This window comes from Ambystoma mexicanum, chromosome 4p (genome assembly GCF_040938575.1).
Source record: "Ambystoma mexicanum isolate Mex_15411 chromosome 4p, UKY_AmexF1_1, whole genome shotgun sequence".
NCBI lineage: Eukaryota > Metazoa > Chordata > Amphibia > Caudata > Ambystomatidae > Ambystoma > Ambystoma mexicanum.
This window is the reverse complement of record NC_090927.1, coordinates 360,221,011-360,237,308: the sequence shown is the minus strand read 5'-3', so window position 1 is coordinate 360,237,308 and position 16,298 is coordinate 360,221,011. Positions and strand designations below refer to the sequence as shown.

Genomic DNA, 16,298 nt, shown 5'->3' with positions numbered 1-16,298 from the left:
GAGTACCTGGGTGTCATCAGCATAGTTTCTGTATGAGATGCCCAGGGAATCCAGGATTATGAACAGAGGCCTCATGAAGAGGTTGTAGAGGGTGGGAGCTGTGCAGGAGCCTTGTGGGACACCACATTTGATGGTGCTGGGGTTGTCGCTGGAGGAGTCAGAGAAGACCTTCATTACTCGGTCCTTAAGGAATGAGTCAATCCATTTGCCGGCTCTGTCAGAGAAATTGGCTACCAACGAGAGGTGCTAGCAGAGGGTTTTGTGGTCGACCAGATCGAAAGCTGCTGGGAGGTCCAGCAGCAAGAGAAGTGCAGGTTTGCCTGCATCTCTGAGATCATCGATTTGGTTTTTGAGGTCAAGGAGAGCTGTCTCAGTCCCATGACGCGGCCTGAATCCCGATTGCCTGAGACCTAGGAGGTTGTCTTTTAGGAATTTCTGAATTTGCAGGTAGTTTGCTTTATCCAGAATTTTAAGCAGGAATGGGACGCTGGTGATAGGACTGTAATTCCCTGAGTTGGAGGGGTCGAGGGAGGGCTTTTTTAGGAGCGGACGAACCCACGCTTCCTTGAGTCCCACAGGGCCGTAGCCAGAACGGAAAGAGGCATTGATGAATGCTGTGATTATAGGGACTAGGGAGGGGGCACAGTCCTTGATGACTTGTGCGGGGGAGGCGTCGCCTTTACAATTTGATGGTTTGATGGATTGGAGTGAGGAGACCTCCTTCTCATTCATATCTCTGAAATCGAACACGGGGAACAGGTGGGTTTGTCTCCTGGCGTTGGATTAGTTTGAGTACTAGAGATCAGTTTAGTGAGCTCTCATTGGTGTGCAAGTATTTTGGCTTGCAAGGTTTCCAGTTTGCTTAGCATGGCAGACTGAATGGCGTTACACCAGGCTTCATCCTTCACTATTGGAGATGGGGGAGAGGTGAGGGTCTCGAGTTCTCTGAAAATAGCAAACATTTCTCTACTTCCGGATTTGGCATTGGCTATCCTGGTATTGTAGGAAGAGGCTTTAGCATTGGTGATAGTAATTTTGTATTCTTTAGAGATGGATTTTAAGGCGATTTTAGTGGCTTCAGTGGGGCTTTTAATCCATATTTTAAGAGCAGTCCTTTTTCCCCACATAGTTTTAAGAGATCCTGAGTGTACCAGGCGTTTGAATGTTTGGACTTCTTAGCTTTTTTGAGGGTGAGGGGTGCCACATGGTCAACAGGCTGGGTGATTGCGGTCTTGAAATCATTGGCAAGGTGATCAGGGTCGTCAGTGAAGGGAGGTAGTAGAGCGGGTACCCTGAGGTGCTTAGATAGGTTGTCGTGGGTGAGCAGTTTGGAGCTATGGGCGATGGATGCAGGAAGAGTGAGGGTGGGCGGTGGAGGACCTCTGGAGGCGAGGATGTTGAATAGAATACAGTGGTGATCAGACCAGGGTTGTGGGACGATCACTGGGTGGCTTAGCGAGCAGTTATGGTGGGCAACCTAGTCTAGGGTGCGTCCTTTGATATGGGTGGGGCTGGAGATGGCTTGCGCGAACCCCAGGTTGCGCAGTGATTTGTTGAGGTTTTTGGATTGTGGGTCTTTTGGGTCATTGAGACCTAAGTTAAAGTCCCTTAAGAGCAGAATTTTGGATGAGTTTTTAAGGTTGTCTGAGAGTGAATGAGTTAGAGCATATTGGAAGTCATTGGAGGGGCCGGGTGGACGGTAGATGAGGTGGATGGTATAGGTGCAGTTGTTTGAAAGCTTGAGTAGGAGGTAGTCGGAGTTCTGATCAAGGTCCTTCTCAATGGTCCTAATGGATAGGGAGTCCTTAGCGATGACGGTGACACCACCCACTCTGTGGGAGGAGCGGTCTTGCCTATAGATAATGTACCCCTCAGGTACTGCCAAGGTGAGGGCGGGTCCGGAAGACTCCGATAGCCATGTTTCGCTAAGGAAGAGGAGGTCAAGCTTGTTGCTGGTGACCAGGTCATGTATATCTAATGGATGGGCTGGTAGAGAGCGAGAATTCATTAGGGCACATTTGAGGTAGGTTTCGGGGGGAGGGAGAGGGGTGGAAGAGCTGGGGGAGGGTGGAGCGGAAGTACTTAAGTGGTTGAAGTTGTCTTTACATGATGGTCTGGCATGTGGGGCAGGTGTGAGTACATTGCAGGCAGTTACCACATTAGTGCATGATGTCATGTCACTGCGACATGGGAGTCCTTAGCGATGACGGTGACACCACCCACATGGTGGTGGGTCAATACAGGTCAATATTCACATCAGTGCATGGAAGCTGAGCAGTGCAAGACATTAGCAGTAGGCAGGGTATCATGGTGAGCATTGCATAGCAGTGTGGTGCTTGGGGAAGGTGTGGTAATATTGCACGTGGTGTTAGCAGCCGTGCATAGTAGGGCAGTGCATGCCGAAATGGTACAGTGCATAATGAAGGTAGGCAAGATATTGTTTGAAGACACAGAGATGTGTGGCACGCAGGCCACTGTGATAGGTGTGTCACTGGTAGGAGGTACATAGCTGGGGGCAGAATCGTTGATTTCTGCTTGGGTGACGTTCGGTGCTTCCTTCTCTCCCAGGAAGTCAGTGATGGGGGGATGAAGCAGTGAGGTTGCCTGCGGTGCCGGGGGTACACCCGTGGGCGGCGCAACATTGTTATGCAGTAATAGGTTGATGGCAGCCGGGCGGACACCTGTCCTAACGTGCTGCGTGCCACGGGGCTTGGTGAGGAGTTGTTTAAGGAGGGGAGTGTATCCTTTGGTAGTGGGTGGAGTCCAGGGGGACTGTGGATGGTCTTGAAGAACGCTGTGCGTGCAGGGCGATGCATGCAGGTGTTCGGCAGCAGTTGAGGGGGTAGGCAGGGCACTGAGTGGTTGTGCAGTCTTGCTATGAGGCGAGATAGCCTTAATAGACTGCTTGGGCAGAAGGTGCTGACTGTTGACCTGACGGAGCGCGCGCAGTCGGTCATTTCGCATTGCTATGCTAGGAATACAGGCAGCTGGAGCTACCAGGAATCGCTTACCTAGTGATGAGCATAGAATGGTGGCCCTCTGCGCCCCCGAGCAGCGGAGAGCTGCAGAGAGTGAGCTTGTCCTTTTCTCCTGGCCTTCGCTCCTCTGCGGCTTCGCCTGGTGGTGTGCCCCCCCCTCCATTATAGGCAGTAGGGGAGGGGCTGGCTGAGCCAAGGGACCAATTGCAGGCCTCAGCAGTGGCTTGTGTATCCATGGTTGCTAGGGCAGCATCGGCGGCGGCCATCTTAGGTTCTCCTGGGATCTCGTGGAAGGCAATGGATGCAAGGGGCATTTTCGAGCACTCCGGTGCTACGGAGGCATTTTTCACAGCTGACTGTGTCGTCAGCTGGTGATGTGGAGCGGAGGGCATCCTCAGGCACTCCGGTGCTCCGGCGTCGCTCCCGGCAGCAGTGCTGATACCAGCTGATGGTGGAGGAGTCAGCTGGAGTATCACTTGCAGCGGAGCTGCAGAGAGTGAGCTTGGCCTTTTCTCCTGGCCTTCGGCTCCTCGAATTATTTATTTCATCTTCTCTATACATGTATTTAATGACCTGGCCACCATTTCTTCCAGGAGAAACAAGGGGAAGCTCAGCCAGTAAGAAGTGTTGTGGGGTCCGTTTTGGTAAACAAAATAAAAATGTGAAAAATGTGTTGAAACAAATTCATTTATCCTGTGTGTTCCAATGGTATCAACCTGTGACATTGTTTATTGGTCACAAAAGAGTAACATTTCGACTGTAATGAGAAAAACACTAAGGAATTTGAAAGTGTGACGCAGTCTCTTGCAAAAGTATTTGCACTAAGGAACTATTAACCATCATGGTGCCACGTGATCTGCTGATTCACAGATTAGTTCTACCAAGGGCGCATCCCCTGATCTAACCCAGCTATTGTTACAATTTTGGGACAAGAAACAGGCTGTATTTGGACTTACAATTCTGTTTTATAAAAATAATAAATCAACCGACCTTTATACTGGTGAAGCCACCAACAATATTATACAATCATAGGCAGCTTGTCTACAAGAGGGAAAAGCAGCTTGCCTGCTGTTATTTCACTAATTTACAAGGCACACAAACATCATTCATAGAACTTCAATCTTTGTAATTTATTCAAAGCAACAATTTACAATCTACTTCAGCGTGTTGCCACTTGTCGGCTCTTAATTGCGTCTATCAACAGCAGACAATTCAATATACATTTGATTTTTGTTGAATGAGAGAACATTTATTGTGTTTTACAAGTGTTGGTGTCAGAGAAAAGTTTTAAATGAACATTCAATTGGAGTTTCTCTTAAGTCACTGACAAGTAAAGGTGTCAGAGAAAATCAACCTCACACATATATATCACATTTAATATACATTAACTAATTTAAGTAGCAGTCTAAGATACATAAATATAGTTGTTGGCTTCTAGTGTAGGCATGTATGTAAAACAACCTGTGGTGGGTTGCATTATTCTATAGGCTTGGGTTTAGGCAAGCTGTGTATTCATTTTGGAGAGCATATCATATTGGTTTATTTATAATTCACTCTAACATGCGATGTCATTAGAAAGATTTCAATAGTAATTTTAAATTGTATCATTTTTATGAGGATGAAGGTGGGCAAGCTAATCTCCCTTTTACCCCCACTAGAATGGTATGGGTCTCTTCAGCCTCTCTCTTTTAAAATAACTATGGCTTCCTGTAGTGTCTTGGATTCCTTCCATTCCTAGTGTATGCGTTAGCCCTGTTGCTGTGATGTCATGAGTGAGTGATGACATGCATGCCTGCATATTATGGAAGATTCCTTCCAAGAGGTTCCAGGAGCTACAGTTGGGAGAGCTACCTGGGTGGTAGGGGCTGGTGTGTCTTCTCCTTCTCCTTTACTTATAACCTATGTGACCAAGACATGAATAAAAGAACCTGCTAGTATCTACATGAGTCACAGACTTTCAATTACTACACTGGCAACAAGGGGTCCCTGGAGGGGCCTGGAAACTGACCTAGCATGCAGTTAAGAAGCTGTGCCAGGGGATAGCCAGATGGAAGACCCATCGCTGTAAGAAAGTCAGAGCGCTGGTAATTTAAAGTAACTTAGCATAAAATGAAGATGAGTGAGCAGGTGCTCTAAGCAGGGCAGAGCGCCATTATCAAGGACCCAGCGTTTGAACACAAGAAGAGGTTCAGCACCTTACATTGAGCATGCTAGTAATTTAAAAGAAAAATTCAATGGAAAGCAAAGCACTTGAGCAAAGCGCTTGTTATTTACATCCAGTGTAAAGCAAGCAGCAGAGCACAGAAGAGTGGCAGAAACTGTTGACTGCGCATAATGCATTCATTGCTCTACGTACTCTGAGTAAGCCAGTTGGAGAGATGAGTACTGCAAATAACGGTTGATTAAATCTGCTCTGATATGGTGATTTTAGGAACTTGTTCCTGCACAGAGCACTTGGACAATTTTAAAAATGTTTGCCTGGGAGCTCGGTTCATCCCGTCAGTGCACCGCACGTTGGAATGATGAAGCAACCAACGTGTGCCATGCTAAGGCTGCAGTGAAAAATAGAAGGAAAGCACCATTGCGCGTGAGCACGTTCGCCATGCGTATTTGTAATAACATTGGTTAGGTGACAGGGAAATTACAATGTGAGGGTCTCAAGGAGTTACTTTATTATGTCGGAGCAGTTAACTTTTTGTTGAGCTCGAGAATTGGTTTTTTGGGTAATTGCTAATTGTCGTTCGGCAACCAACATCTGCCGACAAGCTAATAGTCAGACAGCAGACCAGAAGGGGGCGGGGGCAGTGGGCAGCAGGCAGGCGGCAGCAGGCGTACAGGCAAGCAAACCCCAGATATAATTTACAACGGGCTTCAAGCCCTTGGTCACTTACACTTGCCCGCGCTTCTCTCACAGCTTCCCATATGCCGGGCAGCACACGTGGTGTAACTTCCCCACCATGCACGTTCTCTCCTCTCTTGGACCTGTCACTGCCCAGAAGCTCCGGTGTCGTGTCCCAACCGAGGGAACTCGGCTGTTCCCAGTCTCGACAGCAGTTCTTCAAACTGAGCTGGGTTTCTCCACAATCGCCGTCACAGCTCGCGGGACCCAGGACACAGGATACCGAGCGAGATCCAGGGCGCAGAGCACACAGCACGTCAGCTCACCAGACAACCGCAGGCGACTAGTGGAAAGAACCTACTGTCTGCCTGGAGACTGTCAAGCCGCACCAGCTCTCTCTGATTCTGTGCTTCGCAATGCTGGCCGCTTCCAACAGTTCGTTATTTTTGTCCAAACAGATTAAGCCAATGGCTCGCGGGTCCTTCATCAGGGCAAACCAATGTCTTCTGATTCTATTGGACCTTAGTATTTTCACAGTCAATATTTAGCATTTTGTAAATATTTTTGTCATTTTCAACTTCAATATTTTTATACTTGGTGGGGTGACGAACCTTAGTTGTGGGCCCTGGCTGGATGTAATAGTCCAAATGCCAAAAGATCTGACAGTATAGTAAGTAATAGTCCAGTCCTTGGGTCATGTGCGTGGTAGTTTATTTGTGTTTTAACAACATCATAGATAACCTTTTGGTGCAAATCTGGTGAAACAAAAAAGCTGACGCGCGTATCAACCAAAGTCTTTATCAAGGCTGTGATTATAGTGAGTGAAGTGATGTAGTGTGTGTGAGTGAAGGGATCCGGCGCAGTGACATATGAGGTTCACAAATGTTTAGTTTATTATTTGATAATGCGCTCCCAACCCTAGGGTAGCTGGGCGCAGCAGTAACAAGAATACTTTTTTAAAAAAATATATATTTTTATTTTATCTGAAGCCAAACAAACACACTACAACTGTTTCAATACATAAAAGCATCATTAGACCAACACATTTTCATTAGAACTCCCCAACTTCCCCACCCCCTTGAACTAGAGCCGGTTCTCACATGTCATTACAGGAGCATCATCGGGTAGCACAATACTTAAGCAGTCATCATCCGAGTCCTCTGTTCCGTTGTTACCCTGGTGAGGGTTTGCCCTGGATAGTGGCGCAATTACGGTTGGCTATCCAGTCTAATGTGCGTCCTTTTATATGTGTAGGGGCTAACACGTTTTGGGAGAGGCCATGATCGACTAGAATAGATTGGATAGACTGAGCCTGTTTGTCCTCAACATCGTTAAATCCCAGGTTGAAATCACCTAGTAGTAGGAGCTGGGTGAAGTCTTTGATGTTGTTAGTGAGGAGGCTGGAAAGGTCTTCCTCACAGTTACCTAGGGGGCCTGGGGGTCTATACACAAGAAGAATGGTTAGTGTACTATTGTTAGAAATAGGTACTTTAGCTGAGAGTAGTTCGCAAGAAGTCATTACTGGAGGTGGGGCGAGTCTTGCAGCTAGCGTGGTTTTAGCAATGATAGCCAGGCCACCTCCTCTGGAGTTGGGCCGATCGACTCTGAGAATATTGTAGTTATCTGGTATAGCAATCATAAGTGCAGGACCTGCGGCATCATGGAGCCAGGTCTCAGAGACAGCCAGGAAATCTAGCTTATCCGTAGCGAGTATGTCGGCGATTTCTGTGTTATGTGCTATGAGGGACCTTGCATTGGATAAGGGCTCCTGATAGGGTGGGAGTTTTGAGATTTTTTTTGGATGCGTCTAGGTTTGGGGTGTTTGGATCTCTTCAGGTTAAGATGAGATTTGGTCTGTGTTTTGGGACATCTTCCAGCAGTTATGGCGACTGAATTAGGGTTAAAGGCAGTCAGAGTGGGTATGGGGCCCGATGGTCTAGTTCTTTTATTTTTTAGGTCATAAAGTCGTGGCAACCTAGGTCTAAGTCGCATGTTTCTGTCCTGCAAGTTACAAGGTGTAGAGCAGGTGTGGTCCATTGTGGTAGTAATGGTTAGAATAGTCCAAAGTAAGGAAAAGTGTGTATTTAAGGTAAGTCTTGGAGATGCGCATGTTGGGATATAATAACAAGGGGCACCTAAAGTTTGGCAATCCCGGTGGTAACTAAAATGCTAGCATGCAGTGGTGACTAAAATACATACATACACAGCAGCGGGCACAAGAGTTTGACATTCCCAGTGGTGACTAGAGATGCATGCATACAGTAGTGGCTAGAGTGCATGCAGGCACAGTGCATGCAGGCGCCTAAGTTTGAGAGTCCCAGTGGAGGCTAGACATGCATACATACAGTAGTGACTGGAGTACATACATGCAGTAGTGACCAAAACGCTAGCGTGCACAAGGGAGGGCACCTAAGTTTGAGAGTCCCAGTGGAGGCTAGAAATGCATACATACAGTAGTGACTGGAGTACATACATGCAGTAGTGACCAAAATGCTAGCGTGCACAAGGGAGGGCACCTAAGTTTGAGAGTCCCAGTGGAGGCTAGAAATGCATACATACAGCAGTGACTGGAGTACATACATGCAGTAGTGACCAAAATGCTAGCATGCACAAGGGAGGGCACCTAAGTTTGAAAGTCCCAGTAGCTTGAGGTCCAAGTTACAACGGTACTTACATTGGCATGTTCATACGGCAGAGTTCTGATATTGTCTTGTGTCGGCGAGCGACGAACAGGGGCAAACAGGGGTGTTGGCCTTAATATGGCCTTTGGTTGGCCGGCTCTTCCGCCTGCCGGCGGATGTTGGGCAGTAAAGTAAGGATTTGGCGTTAGCGACGGTGCGCGTTGCTTATCAACGTCAAGGACGCTGAACCTTGTTTTCATTAATTTCTTTATTTTCATTAATCATATTTTGAACGGATTCAACATATTTTGAAACAGTATTGTATGAGAGTAAATAATATACATTGCACATGTAGCCAAACATTATCAGAGCAGTGATGCGGTGCGAGTTGTGGTGAGCTGGAGAGGACATTCACAAATTACAATCATCAATAATGTTAAAGTTAACAGACATTTTTGTGAAAGGCAAGCATAAAATTCCATTCGAGAGACAATGTACCAAGGGATGAAAGGAGGAGAGAATAAAGGTGAGATTTATGTTAGAACCAGTTAATAGGTTGGGGTAATAGGCAGCGATAAGATTCTTAAAAAGCCAAGGTGGGTCAGGCTTACCAAAGATCATGTGGCAGCAGACTTGTGGTAGAGCTGGTGGCCCAGGTTAGGGTGAAAGGGAGAGGCTGGTCAGCCTTGTCTGTAAATGACCAATAGAGCTAAATTAGGATTATATAGGAGGTCCCTGTGGGGTAGTTATATGGTAGTATTGGTGGGTTGGCAGTTAGTATAATGGGTGGGCGTGGTGGGGCCCTGACCACTGATGGTACACATGGGAGGTGGTGGTGCAGGAATGAGTATTGGTTGGTGATTGGAACCGGGCGGTAGAAGGCCAATATGGTGAGCAATGGCATGGATGGCCCAGGGTTGGGGCAAAGGGGCGTCTGGTTGTATGCATTGTTGTCCAGCACGAGGGATGCTGGTCAGGGTCGGGCGACATTGAATTAAAGTAGGGATCGGACTGCCCGTGATAGGCCAAATGAGTTGGTGCGGCGTGTAAGCATGTCCTCGAAGGAACCGAAGTCAGGGTTAGGTGCTGGTCGTAGGTGGGCTGGGCATGGTGCTGCTGATATTGCCTGGGCAAGTGCGGCCTGAAAATGGAAAAGTGTGCACGCGCTAGCAGGACCGCTCGGTAAAGGTGGGGCAGCATCTACCATGTTTACTGACCACGTGGTTCTCATGACGGTAGTTTGTTTACTTTAATAAGAGCACAGCTCGAGTGGGACACTGAACAGCGTCCTCCATAGAAGCACCACACAGTTGTGCAGCCCGCTCTTCATTTGGACAAGTTGCCACATCATCTGGCAGTTGATGAAGGTACAAGTATGTCCCTTCGTGTCTCTCTTATACCTAATTTAAGTAACCCAATGCACAACAGAATTACATTTTAACATGAAGGATTGTTTACAGAATGCTAGTTATCTATTCAGTGTAGGGATGGTCCCTCATGCGCTTGCTTCTTTTGTGTTTTCCTCTCTTTTATGTTACAAAGCCTTGGTGAGCCCGTGTCGAATTTTCCTAGATAGGATTACTTTTCTCTTATAACCCGTGAGAAATTGCTTGAACTTTTTTAGACATGGTGAGAGATGGCAAGCCAGAGGGACTGCCATCCCGGACAATGGAGCATGCTATCACCAAATATGTCTTCAGGCAGTGCTTCCAAAAATGTAGTGAAAATATCACAGAGAAACTTCAATCGCAGCTGAGCATTATACAAGCGGAACTATTCCAGTCGCTGCAGGAGGTGAAAAGCGACATAGCAACTTTAAAAGAACAGAACGATTCAGCGGAATATGCCATCCAAGAAATCGCAGAAGAAACTCGAAAAATTAACGTCTTGGTGGAACAGCTCGCAAGGGACATGCAGAACTTAGAAATCCAGAGCGAAGATCTGGAAAACTACTCAAGAAGATCCAATGTAAGAATAAAAGAGCTATGGGAGGGCATGGCAGATAAGGGCCTGCGTGAGACAGAATAAAAGTATTTGTGGATCTATTGGAAATGTAGAATTTGACTGAATTGCAGTTAGACCGTATACACCAAGTAGGGCCCAAGACGGAGGAACCGAGTGCCAGACCAAAGGACGTGGTGGTGGTGTGACAGCTGTGTGGCCAGAAAGACCGGAAACTACAATCCGCTTGGAGGGCAGGCCCAATAAAGATCAATGGGTCTGAGATTCAGCTGTATCAATACTTGGCACAATCCACATTATTAAAAAGAAGAAAGATGGGGCTGGTGGTTAAGGCCTTGGTGCGAGCACAGGTGAAAGGCAAATGGACCTTTCCCTATTTTCCTGGGAAGGGAGGCATCGTCGGGTCACCACATGCAAGGACGGATTGAAGATTTTGAAAATGGAAGAAGAGATGGCCGCGTAACTGGAGCAGAGAACTGTGAGTGAACCTATCAAGAGGACGCTATGGGAATGGACGACGGTCCCGGCAAAGGGCAATAAGAAAAGGGCTCTGTTTGGCCCTGAAAGATTGGCTGAAAAGGGAGGCGGCCGGAGTGGGTGACTGTGAACCCTATATGGGGTTCCCCATGTAAACAGAATTGATGAAAGGTCGAAGAATCTAGCGAGGTTACCCGCCTGGGCTGTGGTGGAAGGGGAGGGAGATGCTGGGAGGGACTTGGATGAGGTACTCTACACCTTGGATTTGTCCAAGAGTCTTGGAGAACCCGCACAGTTCACCTCTGGGTTATTACAAAGGCTCAATTCCCATGTCCTGTTGCTTCGGGGATCGGTATGATGGTTGAGCCTGACCAGAGGTTGTTGGGGAGGGAGACACGGGGAGGGAGGGTGGGAAGGGGAGGGGAGGAGGGGGAGGGAGTGGACATCTGGATTAAATTGGGGGAATCAAACCGAGAAGGCCACGGGCAATACGAAGACAGTCAAACTAATTATACAATATCAGGGGGCTAAACTCCCCGGTTAAACTGAGGAAAATTGAGCAATTCTTGGGAAGGGAAAAGCTGGATTTTGTGGCACTACACGAGACGCATATCCAAAAAAGGGATAAAACATACAATGAAAATAAAAAGCATACCCACACCTGTTTCATATCAATGCACAAAGAAAGACAGGAGTTCTCAGACATCCAGGAGTTGCCTAGTTTGCACATCATTGCCATAGAGGGTGACACCGAAGGCAGGTATATCCTTGCAAAGATCCAGTGGGAAAGGGGGGACTTGCACTTTGGCATCGATATATGTGCCTAACAAAGGCCAGGTTGTTTTTTTGCGATCAGCGCTGGCACAAATCGAGCAGTTTGCAATCGGTACGTTCATTCTAACGGGGGACCTCAATTTGGCATGGCACCCACATACGGATATGAGTGCAAGGCTATATCCTGCTCAGGTGGCCCAATCTAAGAAAGTGAATGAGTGCATGGCACAATTAGCCCTAGTGGACTGCTGGAGGGAGATACATGGGGTGGAAGAGGAAACATGCTACTCCCATGCACATAGGTCCTTTTCAAGGATTGAATATATATGGCTGTCCAGCACTTTACTGGGACAAGTGGAGGAGATGGGTCTGGGGGCGATAGCACTATCGGATCATGCACCCATTACAATTAGCACACACCAGGAGTGGGCCGGGACTGGGCTTTGGAAGTGGATATGTTCTGACCATCTACTCAAAGATAAGGTTATTTGTGAAGACCTGCGGGGCAAAATTTGTGAATTCTTTCAAATTAATAGGACACTGGACGCACAGGAACACATTGTCTGGGATGTGTTTAAGACAACCCTAAAGGGGGAATTAATTGCCAACAAAGTTCAGAGAGACAAGCAGCTAAATCAGTTACAGGCAAAGTTAGAAACCCAAATGCAGCAAGTAATGGCCAAAATGGAGACTGATACAGGAAACACGCTTAGGAAACAATACAGATGGATTGAGGGCCAATTGGAGGTTTTCCAAACCAGGAGGTTTTACGTCAAGGCAAATAAGGCGGATCATCTCTTAGAGCGGCAGGATAGAAAAAAAGCCGTCCAGGATGATCCTCAAAATCCAAACAGGGTGGGTGAAAGGTCTTCCACAAGTCACATAACAGCCTTCTCAGAATTCTATTTAGTCTTATATTCGTCATTCTCTCGATGAAGAGGCTCAGTCAAGGTTCATATCTTTCTCAGTGTCCCCTACAGAAGATTACACCAGGGCAGAGGGAGGAGCTGCAAGAGGATATTTTGCCTGAGGAAGTGAGGGCAGCGATCTCATCCTTGCTCTGTAATAAGGCTCCAGAGCCGGATAGTTTTCCAGCTATTTATTAGAACATGTTTAAAGAATTCTTTCAAGGCCATGAACAACAATAATGTGAAATTAACTATCGTACTCGGCCTGGCGACATTTCAGATAGTGCAAGAGCTAAGACACAGATAAGGAAGGGAGGAAGTGGGTGGGATGGAAATGGGAACAGACAAGCGACTACCGTACTAGACCTGGCGACATTTCTGGTAGAGCCGGAGATTTACAAGAGGTGAGGTAGAAAGGGAGGAGAAAGGAGGGAGAGGAACAAAAACGAGCAACTATCGTACTAGGCCTGACAACACTTCATATAGTGCTGGAGGGGTGGGCGCAAGTAAGGGAAGGGGAAGGGAGTAGTTTCTTACCTGTAACTCCATTTCTCCAGCATTGGTATCTTTCATGGATTCACATGCTTAGAATATTCCCCGTCGTCAGACTGGGAACCCTCGGTACACATATATAGTCATTTCCCATAGGAAAAACTTCCGACACTTGTGTGACCTATCCCCGTCCACGTCCTCCACGGGGCCGCCTTACGCACGCCCCGTAGGACGCCATGGTATATAAGCCCCGCCCCCGCGGGACCCTTCAGATTTCGGCCCCTCCAAAGAGAACGGGGGAAAAACATGCTTAAATACCTACATACACATTGCAGTCCGGGGAGGCCGGTGGGCGCATGTGAATCCATGAAAGATACCAATGCTGGAGAAATGGAGTTACAGGTAAGAAACTACTCCCTTCTCCAGCATTGGATCTTTCATGGATTCACATGCTTAGAATAGATTATAAAGCAGTAACATCAAGAAAGGAGGTGAGAATGCAATGTAACTTACATTCGTGCAGACACCCCCAAATATTACATACTTTCACCATGTATGTAAGCAACCCCATATTATACTGATACAAAAACAGATTTTCACAGTACAATGCTATGCTATATACAATCAGAAAAACAGTTTTAGGCCAAGTGAACGACGGCATTTTCATCGTAACATTTGGCTTACCTTATTGAAAGAGGTGGCGCAGCACTGCCCGCCCCATCTGTACCTCGTCCGCATGCTGCTTTTCCAGGCAGTAGTGGCGTGTAAACGTGTGTGGAACAGACCATGCCGCCGCCTGGCAGATGTCTGTCAGAGGAATTCCTGCCCATAGCGCCGCTGAGGAAGCCGTTGCTCTCGTGGAATGGGCTCTAGGGCGAACTTGTAGGGGTCTCCCAGCCTTGGCGTGACACAGGGTTATTGCTGAAGAGACCCAGCGAGCCAAACCTTGCTTGGAGATAGCCTTTCCCCTCGCCGAGGGACCATAGGCGATGAACAACTGTCTTGTGGTTCTGATGTCTTGCGTTCTTTGCAGGTAGAACTTTAGCGCCCTTTTGACGTCTAGCGTGTGAAGGGCTTTCTCCGCCGTCGACGACGGGGACGCAAAGAAAGTAGGAAGCACCAGGGTCGAGTGCTTGTGAAAGACCGATGGTACTTTTGGTATGAACGTAGGGTTAGTTGATAAAATTACTTTGTCCCTAAAGAACCTCATATACGGAGGATCTATGACCAATGCCTGCAATTCCGACATTCTCCTAGCCGAAGTGATGGCGACTAGGAACGCTAGTTTCCAGGATAGGTATTGTAGGGGTGACGAGGACATTGGCTCAAATGGAGGCTTCATTAAGGCAGCTAGCACCACATTCAGACTCCACGATGGTGGGAACCGTTTTGAAGGAGGGAATGTTCTAAATAGACCCCTCATGAAATGCTTCACTAGTCTGTCACTGAATAGCGGTGAGGACTGTCTCCTCCTTGTAAACCTTGAAACAGCCGCCAGGTGTACTTTTATGGACGATGATGATAGTCCGTTCTTTGCCAGGTGAAGAAGATACGGGAGGATTTGCTCCGGCGTTACTTCCAAAGGGTGAATATTGTGTTGAGTTTTACACCACATACAGAATCTTTTCCATTTGCTTATATATGATTTGTTAGTAGAAGGGGCTCTAGCCGCCTGCAGAATCTTACGGCAATCCATCGAAACATTCAGGTTCCGGAACTCCGAGAAGTCAGGAGCCATGCAGTTAAGTTCAGACTGTCCGGATTGTGGTGCCATACAGTTCCCTTGTCCCTGGACAGGAGGTGCAGCACTTTCCTGAGTGGTATCGGTCGATCCAATGACAGGTGAAGGAGGTCGGAAAACCAAGGTTGTCACGGCCAGTGCGGAGCCACTAGGATGACTCGGCAATTGTACCTGCGGATCCCCTGGATCGTCCTCCGTATGAGTGGGAAGGGAGGGAAGGCGTAGAGGAATTTGCCTGTCCACGGAAACGAGAACGCTTCCCCCAGGGAGCCCCTCTGGGGCCATCTGCTCGCGAACTGGACACATTTTCGGTTTTCTTCCGTTGCGAAGAGATCGATCAATGGGGTCCCCCACCTTTCGAAGATTTCTTGTAGCTGACTGGAGTCCAGCTCCCACTCGTGTATTTGCGACATCGTCCTGCTCAGGGAGTCTGCCTGCACATTCTTCACTCCCGGTAGATGGTACGCCACCAGGGAGATGTGGTTTTTCAAAGCCCAATGCCAGATCTTTTGAGCTTCCTTCGAGAGGGTCCTGGATCTGGTGCCACCTTGCTTTATCAGGTAGAACATGGCTGTTGTATTGTCTGTGAGCACTCTTACTTTTGATCCCTTGATATGTGGGAGGAAAGCTTTCAGGGCCCATCTCACCGCTCTTAGTTCCAGCACGTTGATATGTAGACGCGATTCGGCCGACGACCACCTGCCTTGGGTTTGATGATTGTTCATGTGTGCTCCCCAGCCCGACAGAGAGGCGTCCGTAATGATGGTGTTCTGAAATTCCGGTTCTTGCAGCGGAACCCCCCTGTCCAGGTTGCGATCGACTTTCCACCATTGGAGGGAGTCGATAACTCCTTCGTCGTCGAAGGTTATCTTGTCTGACCAGCGGCCCGTGGCCTGCTTCCATCTGTCCGACAGGAACTCCTGTAGAGGCCTCATGAACAACCGGCAGTTTGCTACTAGGTGGATACACGATGCCATGGAGCCTAGGAGTGCCGCGTATTTTCTCACTGACATCCTGCTCTGTAGACGAAGTTGGCTCGTCAGTCGCTTGATCTTCGACATCCTTTCCAGGGACGGCTTCACGATCCCCGCACGGGTGTCGAATCGAGCACCCAGGAACTTTAAATTCTTTGAGGGCTTTAGAGAAGACTTTTCGTAGTTCACTGCAAATCCCAGACGTTGTAGTAGTCGTAAGGTGGCCAGTAGGCTGTCGCTGGTCGACGCTGGGGAGGATCCCCTCACGAGCCAGTCGTCGAGGTACGGGTATACATGATGCCCTTCCTTTCGCAGCCAGGACGCCACAGGTGCCAGACATTTCGTAAATGTCCTTGGGGAGGACTTCAGGCCGAATGGGAGCACTGTAAATTGGTAGTGTGTTTGCCCGACCAGGAACCTCAGAAACCTCCTGTGTGTTGTGCACACTGGGATGTGAAAGTACGCGTCTTGCAGATCCAGTGACGCCAAGAAATCGTCCTTTTGGACGGACCTGATCACCTCCTGTAGTGTA

The 16,298-nt window shown here is 48.0% G+C and overlaps 1 protein-coding gene across 3 annotated transcripts in view; it reads right to left on the bottom strand.

The window, feature by feature from the left end:
• The window catches only part of TTC32 (tetratricopeptide repeat domain 32), a 93,958-nt gene that overhangs the window by 14,791 nt on the left and 62,869 nt on the right, over window positions 1-16,298 (bottom strand). The window lies entirely within an intron of this gene.